Consider the following 6,640-nt stretch of genomic DNA (forward strand, 5'->3'; position numbering starts at 1 on the left):
AAAAAAAAAAAAAAAGCTGAAAACATCCATTAATAATTAGAACATGGAATCTATGAATTATGAATCTAGGAAATTGCAAGTTGTCAAAAACAAAATGGAACACACAAAGATCAATATCCTAGGCAGTATGAGCTGAAATGGACTAGTTTTGGCCATTTTGAGTCAGACAACCACATGATCTACTATGCCTGGAAGGACAAATTGAAGAGGAATAGCATGGCATTCATTGTTTAAAAGAATGTTTTGAGATCTATCCTGAAGTAAAATGCTGTCAGTGATAGGATAATATGCATGCACCTACAACAAAGGCCAGTTAATACTATTATTATTCAAATTTATGCACCAATACTAAAGATAAGGACACTGAAGATTTTTATCAACTTTTGTGGCCTGCAGTTGATGAAGCATGAAATCAACATGTGTTGATTACTACTGGTAATTGGAATGCAAAAGTTGGAAACAAAAACAAATCACCAGTATGGCTATGGTGAAAGAAATGATGCTGGAGATCACACGATAGAATTTTGCAAAAGCAACAACTTATTCATTGCAAATACCTTTTTTTCAACAACATAAATGGTGGCTATACATGTGGACTTCACCAGATAGAATACACAGGAATCAAATCAACTACATCTGTGGAAAGAGGAAATGGAGAAGCTCAATGTCTTCAGCCAAGACAAAGCCAGGAGCTGACAGTGGAACAGACCATCAAGTACTCATATAAAAGTTCAAGTTGAAGCTGAAGACAATTAAAACAAGTCCACAAGAACCAAAATGACCTTGATTATACCTCACCTGAATTTAGAGACCATTTGAAGAATAGATTTGGTGCATGGAACACCAGTGACCAAAAACCAGAGAAATTGTGGGTTGACATCAAGAACCTCATCCATGAAGAAAGCAAAAGGTCACTAAAAAGACAGGAAAGGAAGAAAAGACCAAAAGAGATATCAGAAGAGACCCTGAAACTTACCCTTGAATAGAGAATAACTAAAGTAAATGGAAGAAATGACAAGATAAAAGAGCTAAGTGGAAGATTTCAAAGAGCAGCTCAAGAAGACAAAGTCAATTATTACAAGGAAATGTGCAAAGACCTGGAGTTGGAAAACCAAAAGGGAAGAACACACTTGGCATTTCTCAAGCTGAAAGAACTGAAGGAAAAATTCAAGCCTTGAGTTGCAATATAGAATGATTCTATGGGCAAAATATTGAATGATGCAGGAAACATTGAAAGATGGAAGGAATATACAGAGTCGCTGTACCAAAAAGAATTGGTCATTGTCCATGCATTTCAAGAGTAGCGTATGATCAAGAACCAATAGTATTGAAGGAAGAAGTCAAAGCTGCATTGAAGGTACTGGTGAAAAACAAGGCTCTAGGAATTGACAGAATACCCAGTGGGATATTTCAACCAAAAGATACCATGCTGGAGGCACTTACTTGTCTATGCCAAGAGATTTGGAAGACAGTTACCTGGCCAGCTGGTTGGAAGAGATCCATATCTGTACCCATTCCCAAGAAAGGTGATCCAAAAGAATATAGAAGTTATCAAACAATATTATTAACATCACACGCAAGTAAAATCTTGCTGAAGATAATTCAAAAATAGTTGTAGCAGTATATTGACAGGGAACTTCCAGAAATGCAAGTTGGATTCAAAAAAGGATGTGGAATGAGGGATATCATTGCTGATGTCAGATGGATCTTGGGTGAAAGCAGAGAATACGAGAAAGATGTTTACTTGTGTTTTATTGAGTATACAAAAGCATTCTACTATGTGGACCATAGTTGAGCTGTGGTAGCACAGTGGCTAAGGCATTTGACTGCTAACCAGAAGGCTGGCAGTTCAAACCCACCAGTCATTCCTTGGAAGGAAGATGGGGCAATCACCTCTGTAGTGATACTGCCTTGGAAACCCAAGGAGGGGTCGCTATGAGTCTGGTCCAACTCGATGGCACATAACAACAACAACATGTGAACCATAACAAATTGTGGTTAACATTGAGAAGAATGAGAATTCCAGAACACTTGTTGTGCTCATGAGGAACCTGTACATAGACCAATCGGCTGTCATTTGAACAGAACAACAGGATGCTGCATGGTTTAAAATCAGAGAACACATCAAGATTGTATTCTTTCACCATACTTATTTAATCTGTACACTGGGCAAATAATCTGAGAAGCTGGACTATATAAAGCAAAGCATGGTGTCAGGATTAGAGGAAGAGTCATTAACAACCTATGATATGCAGATGACACACTTTGCTTGCTGAAACTGAAGATGACTTGAATCACTTACTGAAGAAGATTAAAGACTATAGTCTATAGTATGGATTATACTTCAACATAAAGAAAACAAAAATCCTCACAACTGGACCAATAAGCAGCATCACAATAAATGGAGAAAAGTATGAAGTTGTCAAATATTTAATATTATTTGGATCCACAATGAACATCAATGAAAGCAACAAATCTGCTGCAATAGACCTCTTTAAAGTGCTGAAGAGCAAAGATGTCTCTTTGAAAACTAAGGTGTGCTTAACCCATACTATCATGTTTTCATTTGCCTCATATGCATGTGAAAGCTGGACAATGAATAATGAATATGGAAGAAGAGTTGATGCTTTTGAGTTGTGGTTTTGGTGAAGAATACTGAAAGTACTGTGGACTGCCAGAAGAACCTAATAGATCTATTCTGGAAGAAATGCAACCAGAATGCTCCTTGGAAGCTAGAATGGGTAGACTTTGTCTCACCTATTTTGATCATGTTGTCAGAAGGGACACAATTCCTGGAGAAGGGTATCATGCCTCGTAAAATGGAGGGTCAGTGAAGAAGGGAAGGCCCTCAATGAGATAGATTGACACAGTGGCTGCAACAGTGAGCTGAAGTATAGCAAAGATTTTAAGCTATGCTCTTGTACATAGGTTTGCTATGAGTTGGAGCTGACTTGACAGCACCTAAGAACAGCAATGCATTTTTGGTTGTGACTATGTTAGTTGTATCCTATTAGGTGCAAGTATGACTTTATAATTATCTTTATTTAGAGATTATGTGTACAAGTGCCAAGTTGACAATGGATGAACTGTAATGGTTGAGGCTGTGTGTCAGCTTGGCTGGGCCATGATTCTCAGTGGTTTGTCAGTTATGATGTAGTCATGTAGTCATCTCCCACGGTGAGATTTGATATAATGTAATAACCTCCTTGATGAGATCTATTAAGAGCAACCAATCAGTTAAAAAGATGTTTCCTCAGGGATGTGACCTGCTTCCAATATGTATGGATGTTCTGGCAAAGCTCTCTGGAATTTTGTTTGCTCTGGATCCTGTATCTGGCTCATCATGATCTGACCTCTGTCTGGTTCTTTGGACTTGAGTCAGCAGCCTGCCATCTTACCTGCTGATCTTGAATTTGTCACTGTCTGCATCCCGAAAGTCAACAGCTTGTCATGTGACCTGTGATCTTAGCCTCTACAGTTACATGAGTCAGGAGAAGCCTTCAGCCTGGTGTCTGACACACAGACTTGGACTTTCCCAGCTTCTACTACTGTGTGAGCCATTTTCTTGAGATAATTTCTCTCTCTCTCTCTCTCTCTCTCTCTCTATATATATATATACACACACACATGCATACTTAAGCTTGAATGGTTTTGCTTCTCTAGAGAACCCAGCTAAAGATGCCATCCCACTCAGGAATTATCATATTAACAAATAAAAGAAACTCTATTTCCAAACAGGATTACATCTGCAGATATAGAAAGTTAGGACTCCAACATATATTTTGTGGTGATGCAATTCAATCCATAACAGAGTCTGACCGACTTATTTTCTTTGAAGTTGCAGAAAGCTATTTAGCCTTGTTTAGTTTTAGTCCATAATTGTGGGAGAGTTAGTACACTTAAAGGTATCCCTCAACTATGAGGGATAATGCCTCAGCCTCTCTATCACCTCATGGTAGAATTTTGAGGAACATTCTATACAGCTGCATAGAGTGTCCACAGTGTGACTCAATTCTAGTTGCCCACAGTGTTATCCAGTTAACCAACACACCATCTATTGACTCTTTTTTTGTTCCTTGTCTCTTTTTATACTCCTTTTTTGGCTTCTTACAATTAACTTCCAAATAAACTATTTGAATGAATTCTTTGTCTCATGGCTTGCTTCTTAGGTGAATTGAAACTATGACAAAATGTGCTTTTACTAGAAAAACTGTTTGCTGTGAGGTTGATACAGTATCTTCTTCTGAAATAATCTTTGTTCTCTGTATATTATTGATTATTGATGTTTCCCTTCTTCATTAAAAATGTGTATATATGTGATACAAAGCTAAGTAATACATTGTCTCTATTTTCAGAGTTTAAAAACTGACAAGTCTATCATCCATAGAAGTTTATTGTCATAACTATCACTGCAAGGCTCTTTGAGCTTCTTCTATAGTGCTTGAAATGTTAGAGGGAAGAATGCCAAGAGCACTCTGAAGCATTTTGAGCAGCAGTATTGTGGGTAATTTAACACAGCTTTCTCCACTCCAGTTCTGACACAGCAAACATGCAACTCCCTGAGTGCCACTCTTTATGCTGTTTTCATCATGTTCTGAATTTGACCTGTCCTTCTAATTAACTATGTGCATTTCAGTTAGGATCTCTGAGAAAATGTCCAAATGGCCACTGCATTGGATGGAGTGTTATGTTTTCTTTGCTTTGAAAATAAGAATGTTTAATCTGCACAAGAATAGTCTCAGAATATATACAGAATTGTTGCTTAAAATGTGGCAGGTGATGTATGGTTAAGAGTGGAGGATTAGATTGCTTGGGTTCCCATTTTGATCCTCCCACTCACTAGCTTCGTGGCCTTAGATTTGGCATGTAATTTCTCTGACCATCAGTTTCCTCTTTTGTAAAATGTTACAAAATATTAATACCTGCCACTTGAAGCTGTTGGATGTAATAAGGCCATAAAATAAAGTTTGTAGCAGAGTAACTGATATATGAAGAAAGTTCCAAGAAATATTAGCAATAGGAGATTACAATGATGATGGTGATACAACAAAAATTTTAGTTTTTTCAGTGTGGTGTCTTCCAGTGCTAGGGAAAAGAAGAATCATCTGAAAATGGAATACTTCCTATTGGTGATTCTTGGCAGAGACTTGGTAATGATTTATCTTATCTTAGCCAGGATATTAGAAAGGATTCAAGAAAGGGGTAGGAAGAAAGGATCCTTAAGTTGGCTGCCAGTTCTCGTGGGACATCTAAGTCAATTGTCATGAAACATAGTTCACAAAGATACTCTTCTACATCATAGTTTGGTGAGTAGTGTCTGGAGTCTTAAAAGCTTGCAAGTGGCCATCTAAGATACAACTTTGGTCTCTTTCTACATGGAACAAAAGTGACTGCAGGAAACAAAAGACTCAAGGAAGCAATTAGTCCACAGGACTAATGGCCCACATGTATCACAGCCTCCTCTAGCCTGAGACCAGAAGAAGTAGATGGTGCCTAACTGTCACTACAACCCCTCTGATCAACGACACAATAGAAGGGCCAGTTAGAAAGGGAGAAAAAGAAGAACAAAATTCAAATTCACAAAACAGACAAGACTTAAAAGACTGAGAGAGACTGTAAGAACCCCTGAGACTATTACCCTAAGACACCATTTTAACTTGGAACCAAAGCCACTTCCAGATGTCACTTGTCAATCAAATAATAGATTGGTCTATAAAATAAGCATTAACACTCATAAGGAACATGGCTGTCAGAACAATCAACTATAAGAGACCAAACAGGCAAGTTTCCCAAAAGCAAAGAAAAGGTAAGGAGAGACAGGGAAACTGGAGGGATGGAAATGGGGAATGCAAGGTAGAAATGGGGAAAATGCTGAGACGTTGTAGATATTGCAACTGATGTTACAGAAGAATTTGTTGTAAATTGTTGAATGGGATTAATTTTTTTGTGTAAACTTTCATCTAAAACACAATTTAAAAAAAGAGAGAGATGACTGCCAGGCCCACGTTTCACCACTTCAATGAAGGGGTGATAGAAGGTGTCAGATGAAGGTCAGGATATGAGTTGATACCTTTGAAAAATTCAGAAGATTCAGGTAAGTTCTGGAGGCAGGGGTGTAGCACTGGCCTAATTGACACCAGGAACTTGCATCTCTGCACTGGAGTGTGGTGACGCTGACTGGACGAGATCAATTGTAAGCAAGTCTTGTAGCCTGGTCTGGTCCTGAGCTTTATCATTGCCCAACCAAGCCTTCTGTAAGCAAGATTCAGGTCTATGCTCATTGATCCTTTCTCTCTAACCACACTGCTTATATGTACATATATACTTGTCTTATTTTTTTCAGTTAAGATACTTACATTTCCATCTATTTCTATCATAATAGCAGGCAGAATTTTTTTTTTAATGTCAGTTGGTTTAAGGAACTTTTTCTTTATTTCCACTTATGCATCTATTTTTCTCTTTCATGTTGCTGCTATTCATTGTTAAAACAGTGGTTGGGAGAGGGATGAAACTAAAAATCTATTTGAATTCAACTCAGAGCTGTATTCCTTTTGATTGTGAGTCTATATTGAAATTCCGTTTGGGATGGCTTTTGTTTCATGACTTAAAATAATTCAGGATTATTTTTGGTTAAAAATGT

Source organism: Orycteropus afer, unplaced genomic scaffold, assembly GCF_000298275.1.
Source record: "Orycteropus afer afer isolate SDZICR_OR568_19922 unplaced genomic scaffold, OryAfe1.0 scaffold00108, whole genome shotgun sequence".
Lineage (NCBI taxonomy): Eukaryota > Metazoa > Chordata > Mammalia > Tubulidentata > Orycteropodidae > Orycteropus > Orycteropus afer.